The sequence below is a fragment of the Cydia strobilella genome, chromosome Z (assembly GCF_947568885.1).
Source record: "Cydia strobilella chromosome Z, ilCydStro3.1, whole genome shotgun sequence".
NCBI classification, from domain to species: domain Eukaryota; kingdom Metazoa; phylum Arthropoda; class Insecta; order Lepidoptera; family Tortricidae; genus Cydia; species Cydia strobilella.
In genome coordinates this window covers 1,522,650-1,536,990 of record NC_086068.1, presented here as the reverse complement: position 1 = coordinate 1,536,990, position 14,341 = coordinate 1,522,650, and the positions used below count along the sequence as shown (strand labels likewise).

At 37.9% G+C, this 14,341-nt stretch overlaps 1 protein-coding gene and 1 long non-coding RNA gene across 6 annotated transcripts in view; both read right to left on the bottom strand.

Moving 5' to 3' along the window:
- The window catches only part of LOC134754537 (F-actin-monooxygenase MICAL3-like), a 99,110-nt gene that overhangs the window by 58,937 nt on the left and 25,832 nt on the right, over positions 1–14,341 (bottom strand). The gene's annotated exons all lie outside the window — the stretch shown is intronic.
- Positions 1–14,341, bottom strand: part of LOC134754592 (uncharacterized) — a 363,458-nt gene that overhangs the window by 340,231 nt on the left and 8,886 nt on the right. The gene's annotated exons all lie outside the window — the stretch shown is intronic.

The window sequence follows — 14,341 nt, the reverse complement described above, 5'->3', positions numbered from 1 at the left end:
CATCCTTAAATAGAGTGAAAGGGGAGGGGGGGTGAATTTGAGTTAATGAATTGCCTGATATTGTTGAATGCAATTAAGCTTATACTCAAATTGAATTATTGCTATTACACTTTATCCAGGTGCTAAACTTACTCTAGCTGCTGTTACTGATTCCACGCAGACGAAGTCGCGGGCAAAAGCTAGTCAATTATATTTTAAAATATACCTGAATCATATTTACAATATTTTCTCAATAGCTGATGTTAGTTTACTCAGTATAGGCATAGAGTAACTTATACTAGAGCGGTACTGTCATAGTAAATTTTGTAACCCCAGTAAATTCACTGCCATCTATCGACACACTTTAAAACTAAAATTGAAGATTCGTAAAAATACGATAAAATGTATTTAAATATAGATAAATGATTTTTTTATATGCATTAATTATTTTGATGATTTTGACCCATGTTCTTTCACTGATATGCGTTAAAATTGTTAAATAACAAACGAAACCGTCAACGCCATCTATACGATTGTAGGCCAAAACTAGTAGCGCCCTCTGAACGAGAATAAAATTTTCTTGATTTTCGAGGCACGTTTTTTCCTTAGACTGTATCCATCTATTACGGAGTTATATCTATCTTTGGTATAGGCACGGTTCATAACGGCGTCCGTGTATATAGTCCGTAAATAATTTAATAAATAAATATTATAGGACATTCTTACACAGATTGACTAAGTCCCACGGTAACCCCAAGGAGGCTTGTGTTATGGGTACTCAGACAACGATATTATAATATACAAATACTTAAATACATAGAAAACACCCATAACTCAGGACCAAATATCTTTGTTCATCACACAAATAAATGCCCTTACCGGGATTCGAATCCAGGACCATCCAGTCCGCAGAATTAATTCTAGCGCGGGTTTGCAAAAGTAACTGAACATTCCGCTCTTGCCCCGTAAAAATCACAAAGTACAGGTTTAATTACTAAAAAGGAAATACATAATCATAATACACATTAGTACATTTTACAACTAGTGTGAAAAGAATGACTTCTTACCACTAGTACCGAGGTATCTTGCCACGAGCTGAAAGCGAGTGGCAAGACTCGGTACGAGTGGTAAATTTGGTAAAAAGACATTTCACACGTGTTGTAAACGACGTTTTTTAATACAATTGCGAAAAAATAATAAATTAATATATCATTAGTAGAATCATACCACCAAACCAAACCAAAACCAAAAGTATCTATACAGCCCGCGATACTTGAGCTGCCGCAGCCCGCGATACCTTCATACTCGTGCGCGCCCCGGCCGCGGCCGCCGCGGGCCCGGCGCGGGTTGGTCAACGACACCTCCTCATAACTCATGAGGCCCTGGTACCTGCTCCGCGCTAAATTCAATTTTAACTGCGTTTCGAAAGTATAGTTTGGAACTAAAAAGTAAAAAGCACTAGTTCGAGAAATTGAGCTTCTCGCACGCTACGCAGCCACAAAAAGTACCACTTTTTGAGCAACTGTATTAAAATAGTTATTTACGATACAAGTGCGGAAAAGAGGAAATTCGAAACGAGTGGCGATAAATTAAAACACGACCGCAGGGAGTGTTTTAAATCGACACGAGTTGCGAAATACCTATTCGCACGTGTATCGTACAACGTTTTACAGTACATATGGCCCTTTAAACTTTCGACGTATGCACGAAAAGTGCTATTTGACGCACTAGTGCGAGAAAGTAGCACCATATGTACTGTAAAATAAATTATTGATAAACACTCGCTTGGCATGCAAAGCGGTCTGCCTACGTGCAGTCGTGCAGTAAGTACGCGAATCCTACGCATTGCTTTATTGGATAACGTAAGACTATAATTTATTCGACTTTTATGTTATAAGTAACGCCATAAATTAGTTGTTTTATTTTATTGTATTAGATACAATAGGCTAGATGACAAATTTTCATTAATGGTATCAATCGATCAGGTTTATTTCTAGGATCTGCGGTATTACAACCATGGATTCATGTAAACCTCATTTTATAGAATTAAAAATACTAACAGTCCCTTGTTTATATGTGTATGAAATAGCAACCTATGTCAAATGTAATATGAATAAATTTACAAAATACAATAGCCTGCGTCATCAGGAAAAAAATAATTATAAGTCATCCAGAACCGCCTTTGTGTCTACAAGCATAATTGGTATGACGACCCGAATATTTAATAACTTACCATTAAGCATCCTAAAACTAGAAAACATTAAAGAATTTAAAACTGCATTGTATACCTTTTTAGCCTCTAAGGCATATTATACTATTCAAGAATATCTCAATGATATACATTTGTAATAGAGTAGGTATAAGTAATTTGAGCATGCAATATACATATACATTACACACATGACATTTTAAATATATAGTATAGTAGTTTTGATATCGCAAGTTAAAAATATTTGTAACCGTTTGAAAGATGTATATAATATTAGGGATAGCTTTAAGCCATAGTAATTAAGTTAGATTTAAGTTATATTGCATTGCCCTACAGGGTTTCATAGCTGAACCAATAAAATGTACCAACTTGTATACCTATGACAGCAATAAACACTGATTACTGATTACTGATCAAATGTCTATATGGGACTCATTGCATTAAAGCTATACAAAAGTCAGAAATGATACTCAAAGCCGTACTTCACTCGCGAAACGCTTCTAACAAAACGATAAGTGACATCAAGTTCACTGAGAGCCTATTTTGAATGTAATGGACAAAATAAGAAAATTGCGTTTATGTATATATTTGCAGTACAATATGTTTTAGATAAAATGTAAGGAATCGAATGGTACCCTTACTTTTTTCCTTTTTGAAAATTAAAAAATTACTTAAAGTCCTGTATTTTTGTATTATTTCCATATATTATTTTAATATCTACATTATTGTGATAAATTACTCATGTGCTATCTATGTTACTAGATTTTATTCATCCCTATCCTCTCCTCTCAGAGAGGTATGGAGCGCAGCATATTAGGTGTGAAACAAAGGGATCGCATCCGGAATACCACGCTGCGCTCTAAAACTCAAATAATAGATATAGCTCGAAACGCGGCCAAGTTAAAATGGGACTGGGCTGTTCATGTCTGCCGGATGCCGAATGACTTGTGGGTCAAGATGACCACGGAGTGGGTGCCTCGTGAGTCAAACCGGGGATCCGGCAGACCTCGTCGGCGATGGCGGGATAGCTTGGACTCCTTTTTGAGAGACTGGCCAGATATAGCTCAAAACCGAGAGTGGAAGAGGGGGGAGGCCTATGCTCAGCAGTGGGATACAATAGGCTCGTAATAATAGATACAATCTGCTCTACTGCTTCCTAATATCGGTGACTGAGCGAGAGCGAAGCTTGGGCAAAAATATCCCTCATTGTATGTCCAGCTGTTCTCCTTTACCTATACAGCTCACATTCCTCAAGAGATTCTCGTGATATTTGGTGAAATTCGATAATTACCTATATATCTTTTTGTGAACTCTCAAGTCAACATGATTTCATTTTCAATTAAATATCATTTGATTTCATGGCATTTACCATGAGAGTTCGCGAGTGATAACAATAATCCTTAATAGTCGCTATAGGAGTTCCCATAATACTTGAAGAGCCTTGCCATCGTTACGATACAAACTTGGAGACACTTTCAAACAAGGTAAAAAAGATTTACAAATCCCGACAGAATGAGAACTATTGAAATGTTTAAGTCTGTTAAAATGAAGTGTTAAACGAAATGTGGCATTTTCATCTAAAAGGGTACTTATTGTCGGTTGTCAATAAGGCGCTATTTCCATATAGCTTCAATTTGAAATCAACCTTATCGACAAGCGACAATGTGGTACCTTTTGGATGAAAACGTCACAAATATATACTAGCGGGTCCCAGCGCGCACAAGTTGTTTGCAGAAATCGCGAAGGTCTGTAACGTAACTGACGACCGAAGAGCTGGCGGCTTCCTCGCACAACGTATCAGTATTGCGACACAGCGAGGAAATGCCGCCAGCATCCTTGGTACAATGCCTCAAGGGCCTATTTTAGATTTAAGCTACAGCTATAGCTAATTGTTGAATATTTCTTTAGAAAAACTGGAATCTCTGAAGACTGGAATCGGATAAGATGCAGCTATTACTTGTGTAAACTGTAAGAAAAACGCAAAAAGCTCTCTTATAATTAAGTTAATAATTTGTACTGTAAATACTGTAATGGAGAATAGTCACGAATGCATTCGCAAGCAATAACAACCTGAGTAATAAATCATAACTAATTCGCAATGCAATTGAAATAGTTAAAATAATATTATTTATGACACCTTAATAAGTTAAGTTATTAAGTTTTTAGGTTACAGTTTTAATTCAAATTTATTTATTTTTTTGTAAATTTTTTGTAAGCTTTGTTTCTATGTTTTTTTATATATACTTAATTCATTGTGCATTTAATATTTCATTATTGTTTTTATTTTTTCTCTTTTATTGTTTAGTATGTATAGATTTTTTTGTGGCAGTTACTTACTTTTTGTCTGTGTTTTTTGTTTGTGTCGTTGGCGTATGTGTCGCCACCAACTCATAGTTTTAAGTCAGGTCCCCACTGAAAACCAGCGCCGCGGATTACCGCGGCATTATGCTGAGTGGGGTCCTATTTTAGCGTCCAATGTTTTTTGTCTGTATGTTTCCTTTTTTTCATATATGTATTCTGTTGTGGCGTTAAATAAATGTATTTTCTTTCTTTTCTTCTTTCTAATATTCTTAATATTAAAACAAAATCGGGTTTGTTACAACACTTTAGGGTCACTTTCACCCGGGGTTACCATTCAAACCTGGAGTTACCATGGTTACCAGTACAATTTGACACTGGGTTAACGGTTTAACCGGTCAACCGCGGGTTAGTGGGATGGTGCATGGTAAAAACTAATAAAGTGATTGATATTAATAATATAAAAATAATATAATGTGCAATTTAATATTATCATAGAGTAACTTATACTAGAGCGGTACTGTCATAGTAAATTTTGTAACCACAGTAAATTCACTGCCATCTGTCGACACACTTTAAAACTAAAAATAAATATTTATAAAAATACGATAAAATGTATTTAAATATGGATGAATGATTTTTTTTATTTGCATTAATTATTTTTATGATTTGACCCATGTTCTTTCACTGATATGCGTTAAAATTATAAATAACAAACGAAACCGTCAACGCCCTCTATACGAGTGTAGGCCAAAACTAGTGGCCCCCTCTGATCGAGAATCAAATTTTCGTGATTTTCGAGGCACGTTTTTTCCTTAGACTGTATCCATCTATTACGGAGTTATATCTATCTTTGATATTATGTAACTTTATAATTTAATGTTTATCTTATCTTTGAATATTTTGTATTTTTGTTTGACATGTAAATGAGATGTACATTTATCAATAAATCATCTGAAATCTGAAATCTGAATATTTCCGCACTTATATCATGAACACACGACATATTTATGAGTGTGATTACGTCAACGCTTGGAAATAAACGTTGATAATCGCCGAGTTTTCCCGACAGCGATTCCTTAATCCAGGGGTCGGCAACAGGCGGCCCGCGGGCCGCATGTGGCCCGCGAACCTCTCACTTGCGGCCCGCGAGCCTCCCTGGCTATTTTGTATGTAATTTTGACAAACGACAATACCTGATAAAGTCATAGATATTATCAAAGTGCGGCCCGCGTCAATTTCGTTAACTGCTATGTGGCCCTTGGCTGCTAAAAGGTTGCCGACCCCTGCCTTAATCTAACCGTGCTACGGTATAGGATTATGATTATCACCACCATGGATCGAATACCGGTATATTTTTCATACAAATTAACCGGTATTCAATTTCTGTATCACGGTTATTTATGTATATTTTTTTTCATTTCATTTAGGTGATATGATAACTCGTTGTCCTTACCTCAATACCATTGTACAATATCAAAGAAATATTTCGAATGCTACGTGATATTTTGATTTTAAGTTATACCTGTAACGATCCCAGCCCGCGCAGCATGGTTTCCCCTATCACTATGTCCGTCACTTTCGCACTCACATACTTGTTAGAACGTGACAGGCATGGTGATATGCTAGTAAATAGTGCTAGTAAGTTTGTTATTTTTTATGTATTATGATTCTGGCCCTTACTATTACTATTCTATAGGTTTATCACTTAAACGACGCAATATTTCCTACCTGTATAAAAGAATATAACTTAGAGATTTAAAAAAACTGTTGTTATGTTGAAATGTTTAGAGTCGGACCAAGATAAATCTGCATTAAGATTACTTATTCTGTGCTGAAGATACCTGTATTAATGTTATTTTCACATGACCAATTCGAAAAAGGGGTTTTTCTTCCCTGCTAGGAGGGATCAAAGTGGCACTTTTCTTCCCTGCTAGGAGGGATCAAAGTAACACTTTTCTGTTCTAGGACACTATAAAAAAAAATTATAACATTATTTTTTTAGCTTAAATAATATTTTTAAACGTCATAATTACCTCATAGGTGATGTGAAAAGCAGTATGTGTCACATGGTAGCAAAATTATTTCCACCTTGGGCGTAACACACTAGAGTCCCTCACAACGCTCAGGATTCTACTTTAGAATCCCTCGTTACTCTCGGGATTCTATTATAGAATCCTTCGCTTCGTTTAGGATTCAATGTACGCCCTCGCCGTAAATATGTCATTTTGCTCCCTTGTAACACAATCTACTATTAGGCTCCCTGATCAACCGCAATGTATGAAACAGACCATTTTGTATACCGGGTTGGTCCCATAGTAAACGTTGCCACAGGGGCGGACACGCTATACATCAAAAATCACTTGCGTTTCTATATGTGAACGGCACGTACACGCGTCATGCGTCATAGTGTGAGCAAAGATAGATATAACTCCGTAATAGATGGATACAGTCTAAGGAAAAAACGTGCCTCGAAAATCAAGAAAATTTGATTCTCGTTCAGAGGGCGCTACTAGTTTTAGCCTACAGTCGTATAGATGGCGTTGACGATTTCGTTTGTTATTTAACAATTTTAACGCATATCAGTGAAAGAACATGGGTCAAAATCATAAAAATAATTAATGCAAATAAAAAAAATCATTTATCTATATTTAAATACAATCTATCGTATTTTTATAAATCTTCATTTTTAGTTTTAAAGTGTGTCGACAGATGGCAGTGAATTTACTGGGGTTACAAAATTTACTATGACAGTACCGCACTAGTATATTACTCTATGGTGTGAGTTAGTTGCTTAAAAATAGTACTGAGCGGTCGGCAAACGGCCGTCAATCTGGTGTCGCGGGGCGAGGTAATTCGAGTCGGGGCGGCATTTCGGCTTAGCGTTCCTCATTACAATCGTAAAATCGTAAAAAGCAGTAGTTACACAGGTTAGCGTGTTTGCAGACGCACTTTCGCTCGGTGTCGGCGCTACAGCGATTAACACTTAGATACATTCATGCTGACTTTGTCGCTGTAGGCAAAGATAATATACAGGATAGAGGGGTACTGTCATAATACATTATTTCTACTCGTCGAGTATAATCTGTGTATTACAACTTCATATGCAACACTACAACATTACTCTTTTCAAGGTTGGATAGTCTATGGCACTTCCGACTCAAGCATAAGAATTTTATCGATACGGTTTAGTCAATTATAAAAATTTTGAAAATAGAACTTCATACATTTCGATAAAAATTAGCCTACTTAAACACGCTGCTTCGTCGCATCTGCTTTGTGGTTGGTTGGCCAACAATTTTTTTATTTTATGTTGTAGTAGAAACAATTGCTTCATAAGTCAGAAACGCGCATGTGACACCCTTCATATAGCAACATCCATACCCTACGAAAACCGCTTAGCGTTGCTTGTTAGTCTCCATAGGCTACGGTGGCCAAAATCGAGAAAAAAACAGTCTTAAAATTGAATTTAGCGCGGAGCAGGTACCAAGGCCTCATGAGTTACGAGGAGGTGTCGCTGACCAACCAGCCCGGGGCGCCGGGCCCGGCGGCCAGGGCGCATACGAGTGTGAAGATATCGCGGCTGCGGCAGCTTGCGTATCTTAGCTGTATACTTTTGGTTTGTTTACCTATATGATTCTACTAGTTGAAAGTATAATTTTATTGTCTCGTAGAAAAAGTATTGTATACAATAGTGATATAATCAAGCTTTTCAATCTCGTACCGTAACTTAAGCAACTCAGCAAGCTTCGTTGCTTAAACACGGTACTCGACTGAAAAGCTCTCTATGATATCACGATTGTATAAAATACTATTGTAGTCACAGTAAATTTACTGCCATCTTATCAGTCTAAGGCAAAAACGTGCCTCGGAAATCAAGAAAATTTTACTAGACTTAAATTGACCGGGATATAGACCGTGATTACCTTTTGTATTGTTTGTGAGCTCCCGATATTTCTACGCAGTTATAGTTTACGCTATCTCTACTGAGCTCGTTCACTTACCTGTACTAACAATGGCATTCTGTTAAACAAAGCCATTATTTCTTTTGTGTGAGCGCGTGGCCTTTGTGATTGGGCGCGTGGCCATTGTGTGTGAGCCTCAGGCACAAAGGCCAGCACGCGCCCACACAAAAGAAATAATGGCTTTTGTTTAAGGCGGTTCCCTGAGCCAGAAGGCGAAAAATCTCCTTATATGATCCTGTTTTTCTAAGAGGCGTTGATATTCGTAGACGTGGAAAAAATATATGTAGTTCTTGACTATATTATCTTTAATATCATAGCTTCCGATACACGAATTATGACACTTCGCTCGATACAATTAATTCCCAAAGTAACCTCTAACTCGGACTTTTAATCCAACTTTACTCGGTTATTTATTATGTGATACTATAAACAAAAAAAGAAGAAAAAACAATCTTAACTTAAATAGTAATTTCATAGCTTTCGAATTTCGATATTGTAGGGTAACGTTTTTAAAATAAATAAAAATCGACAAAATTCGATCAAAATTGACACTTTGCGCGCATGATCTTTCCCGTTCTTTCTTGCGAAATGTGACAGAGACAGCGGCAAACCGATGGAACGGCATAATACCATTGTTAGTATAAGTGAACGAGCTCAGTAGAGATAGCGTTAACTATACATGCATCATGTTCACGGGTGACTGAAGATAGCGGGTAAGTTGTGTAGACAGCGCTCGGTCTACCCTCATTCTTGCGCGTCCCGTACCGCGTAATCATTCAAACTCAAGAAAATTTGATTCCCGCACAGATGGCTTTACCACAATACCAACCTTTGGCCTATTCTCGGCTAAATGGCGTTGACGGTTTCATAATCAAAATCATAGTCATTTATTCATTTCCTCAAAAACTCCAACACGGACGCAGAGACGACCCAGAATAGACCACTCTGGAGACTTAGGATTAGGAGAGCCGACCCCAAATAGAGATGGGAATAAGGCCTGAAGAAGAAGAAGAAGATAGTAATTTATTCATTTCTTGAATGCGGTGAAATAAAGATGTAATAAAACAATTTTTGATCAGTACATCCTGCCTGAATAGGCGTAGAAATAATAAGTATTACCTATTCGTTTGTTATTTAACAATTTTGACACATACCAGTGAAATAACTGGTCAAAATTATACAAAAATAATAAATACAAATAAAAAAAATCATTTATCCATATACATAATATATAAGTACTATTTTTATTTTTAGTTGTAATCGTGTGTCGATAGATGGCAGTAAATTTACTGTGACTACAAAATTTACTATGACAGTAACCCTCTATCCAATATATTCTCTTTGGCTTTACTGAAAGCAACTACCAAACAACATCATGTTCCGCGAGCACACTTTTGACAAGTCATTTAAAGAAAAAGAAGATGCCTCTCCAGTCTCCAGGCATTAACCACCTCTTTCTAATTAGCACTGAGTGAAAAAGACAACGTATTGACAGGCACACGCTCGCACAGATGTGATAAAGCATATGTAAATCTAATACAAGAACCACTGTTTTAACCAAGTCATCGCAAAATGAACTTTATTCGTTAGCAATAGAGTCCACGGCAGCCCACGCATAACACCATTTTAAACGCATACTTGAATAATTAGCTGCCAGTATTCGTACTTTTCTTTCGCTTAAGCGGTGATCACACTTTCCAATGTAAAATATTGTACGCTTTGGTACTCAGAAATATCTAAACATGGATTATGGCCTACAGTCACAGAATAGGTAATAGTATTATCATACAGAACGGACACGCACCGCCCCGCCCCGATTCGAATTACCTCGTCCCGCGACAGCAGATTGACGACCTTTTGCCGACCGCTCAGTACTGTTTTAAAGCAACTTACAAAGCAAGAGGTACCACGAAAGTTACAAAACATTGTGACGCAGCCGGACAGAAAGTGACGTCACAGGATGAGCGCTATTTTTAGGGTTCCGTACCCAAAGGGTACAAACGTGACCCTATTACTAAGACTCCGCTGTCTGTCGGTCTGTCAACAGGCTGTATCTAATGAACCGTGATAGCTAGACAGTTGAAATTTGCTCAGATGATGTATTACTATTGCCGCTATAATTATTAATCTGTGGCTATAACGACAAATACTAAAAACAGAATAAAATAAATATTTAATAGTTGTGTGTTAGTGGCGTCCCCTACGCAGTTTCGCGTAATATTGTATCAGACCTGTTCAGGGATGGATTTATTAAAATCGACGAGTGTACAGCAAGCTTTATATCTGTTTTAGCGCTGCCCACCTTTTAGCCTTGACGTCATTCGAACTGGCCGTTCTATTATCGACCCTATTATGACATGGTTGTTGAATTAAAAATGGCACGCCGATTTGTACGATCTATTTATTGTGCGTACAAATGAGTTGTTAGAACAAATTCGCATCGGAAATCTGTTATTATTGGATATGAGTATAGATTATATAGGTAGATACAGTTCATTTAGTCAAAGAAATTAATTTCAATACCATTTCGTATTTACCTTGTCACCGAGACAATCAATATGAAAGTCGCTAGGGATAGTAGGGAGTTAGGGACCTCATACTATAGGGTTGTTTCCACATGTTGAATTTTATAACTAAATCTGGTTAAATAGATAGAAAATGAGCAATTTATCACAATAAATTGTTAACTTAAAACATATATGGAAATAATAAATAGAAGACTTCATAAAAAAAAACTTCCAAATAGGAAAAATTAATGGTACCATTTGATTTCTTACATTTTATTAAATAGTTATTTGTGCAACAAGAGAGGAAAGTTGGTTTTTCTTGCGAGTGTTTATTTCGAGTCCCGAGAACGGACCGTACCGTACCATAAAAAAAAAGTAATAAAAGTATGAAGTTCATGGCCTTCACTAAATTAAAAAGCTACATTGTTTCACTCCCTGGAGTGAGGAAAGTCGCACTTTCCTCACTTCAGGGAGTGACGAAAGTAGGCTTGTTCGAGCTGCTGAGGTGAAAAATATATTGTATGGCAACAATATACATAAACGCAATATTACACCGACAAAATCGCAATTTCCTTGTTTTCCACGGCTTCTAAGCAATAGCGACGTTACATGCTGACGTCACGATGTAATGCCAATTTGTTAGAAGCGTTTCGTCAGTAAAGTGCGGGTGCCAGACTTTGACCATCATTTGTGACTTTTGTATTGCTTTGACAATGGCTCCCATACGGACATTTGATCCTCAAAACAAACCTGATCGACTGATACCATTCATACAAAATGGTGGATTACAATTGTCAGTGTGACGAGATACGAAATTGTGCTGAAATTAAATTCTTTGAACGTACATCTATACAGTACATAGGTCTACCGTTTAACTGAGGCGGTTGGTAAGAAGTTATTATGGTCAGCTACGGACGGGTTGATTTCATGATCGTCATCATCATCATTTTCAACCCCCGACGCAAAAGAGTTGACGCCAATGTATATGTGTCTGTCTGTGGCATCGTAGGTCCACGGATGGACCGATTACGATGCGGTTTTTTTACGTGAAAGCGAAATACTTGCGGTGGTTCTAGCTATGTTTGATAATCCAGTAGTTTAAAAAGTATCCGCTCTTTACCACAATGATGTAAGGCATTTTTAGCATGAAATGTCTTTTTCACCTCAGCAGCTCGAACAAGCCTACCTCACCTCAGTCCAGGGAGTGAAACAATGTAGCTTTTTAATTTAGTGAAGGCCATGAACTTCATACTACGGTACGGTACGGTACGGTACGGTCCGGTCCGGTCCGGTCCGGTCCGGTCTCGTATCGTATCGTACATAATAAAACTATAATACTTTTTTTTTCTGTTTATTCTGTGTAATTCGAAATACATTTTAACCTTTAATATGTTCTCACTACTGAGGTGAAAAATTATGTGTGCAACACGAGAGCAAAGTTATTTTACATCTCGTGTTTTTGAGTCCCACGCTACGCTCAAGATTCTACCTTAGAATCTTTCGCTTTCTCGGGACTCAAAATAAACACTCGCAAGAAAAACCAACTTTCCTCTCTTGTTGCACAAATAACTATTTTTTATAATGCTTAGGTTTTTAAAATTTTTTAATTTAATATTTAACACACACGTGCACGTTCTACCCGTGTGGGTAAGATTTACAAAGAGGGCAAATAACACACTGCGGGTGCAATATAACAACGTCGTCAGAATGCTGCTGAGGCGGCCAAAGTACTGCAGTGCTTCTGGCATGTTCGCCGAGGCAACAACAGACGAATTTTTTGCTATTCGGCGAAAAAGAATTGACTTTTTTGCTTTTCGGCGACGCGGTAGCAGCAACAGCATGCTGAGGACTTGGGCCGGACGTCTCGACTGCCAGCTTCCATACTGGGTCAGTGTCATAATTGGAAGGGACAAATAGGCTAAGTCTAGACTTTTGTCCTATTAGACTTATATTGACCGGGATATAGACCGTGATTACCTTTTGTATTATTTGTGAGCTCCCGATATTTCGACGCAGTTACATGCATCATGTTACCGGGTGACTGAAGATAGCGGGTGGGTGTCAAAGTTGTGTAGACAGCGCTGTCTACCCTCATTCTTGCGCGTCGGCTGCGTTCACTTTCAACGTTACCAACGGTCGCATTCACACTTGTTGGTCCGGTCGCGTTCACACTCACTTCGTCGTCCACCCAACGAGCTAACGGACGCCAGAAAAGAAAAAAAAACCAGCCAAGTGCGAGTCGGACTCGCGCACGTAGTGTTCCGTACCATTACGCAAAAAGCGGCAAAAAAATCACGTTTGTTGTATGGGAGCCCCCCTTAAATATTCATTTTATTCTGTTTTTAGTATTTGTTGTTATAGCGGCAACAGAAATACACCATCTGTGAAAATTTCAACTGTCTAGCTATCACGGTTCATGTGATACAGCCTGGTGACAGACGGACAGACTGACAGACAGACGGACAGGGAGTCTTAGTAATAGGGTCCCGTTTTTACCCTTTGGGTACGGAACCCTAAAAAGAAGAGAAAGCTGAACATATAAATTAGCTTTAGTTCTAAAAATGTTCAGTGACTCAGATCCGCGAAGGAAAACACTATTTGTATAATTTTTGTGAATGTTGCCAAAAATGCACAGCATTTCCTGGAATAAACTAGAATATTATGTCTTGTTTTAGTAAACATCCCTTGACCAATTGCCTAGACATAAGTATGTATGCATAACAAAAAACCGGCCAAATGCGAGTCGGACTCACACACGAAGGGTTCCGTACCATTAACTATAAAAACGGTCACCCATCCAAGTACTGACCCCGCCCGACGTTGCTTAGCTTCGGTCAAAAATCACGTTTGTTGTATGGGAGCCCCGCTTAAATCTCTATTTTATTCTGTTTTTAGTATTTGTTGTTATAGCGGCAACCGAAATATATCATCTGTGAAAATTTCAGCTGTCTAGCTATCACAGATCACGAGATACAGCCTGGTGACAGAGAGACAGACGGACGGACAGACGGACAGCGGAGTCTTAGTAATAGGGTCCCGTTTTTACCCTTTGGGTACGGAACCCTAAACACAACAAATAACAGTTAGTTATATTGGGCATATAAATAATAAATTAAATAAATATTATAGGACATTCTTGCACAGATTGACTAAGTCCTACAGTAAGCTCAAGAAGGCTAGTGTTGTGGGTACTCAGACAACGATATATATAATATACAAATACATAAATACATAGAAAACATCCAAGACTAAGGAACAAATATCTGTGTTCATCACACAAATAAATGCCCTTAACCGGGATTCGAAACCCAGGACCATCGGCTTCACAGGCAGGGTCACTACCCACTAGGCCAGACCGGTCGTCAAAGGCAATCATTCAATTC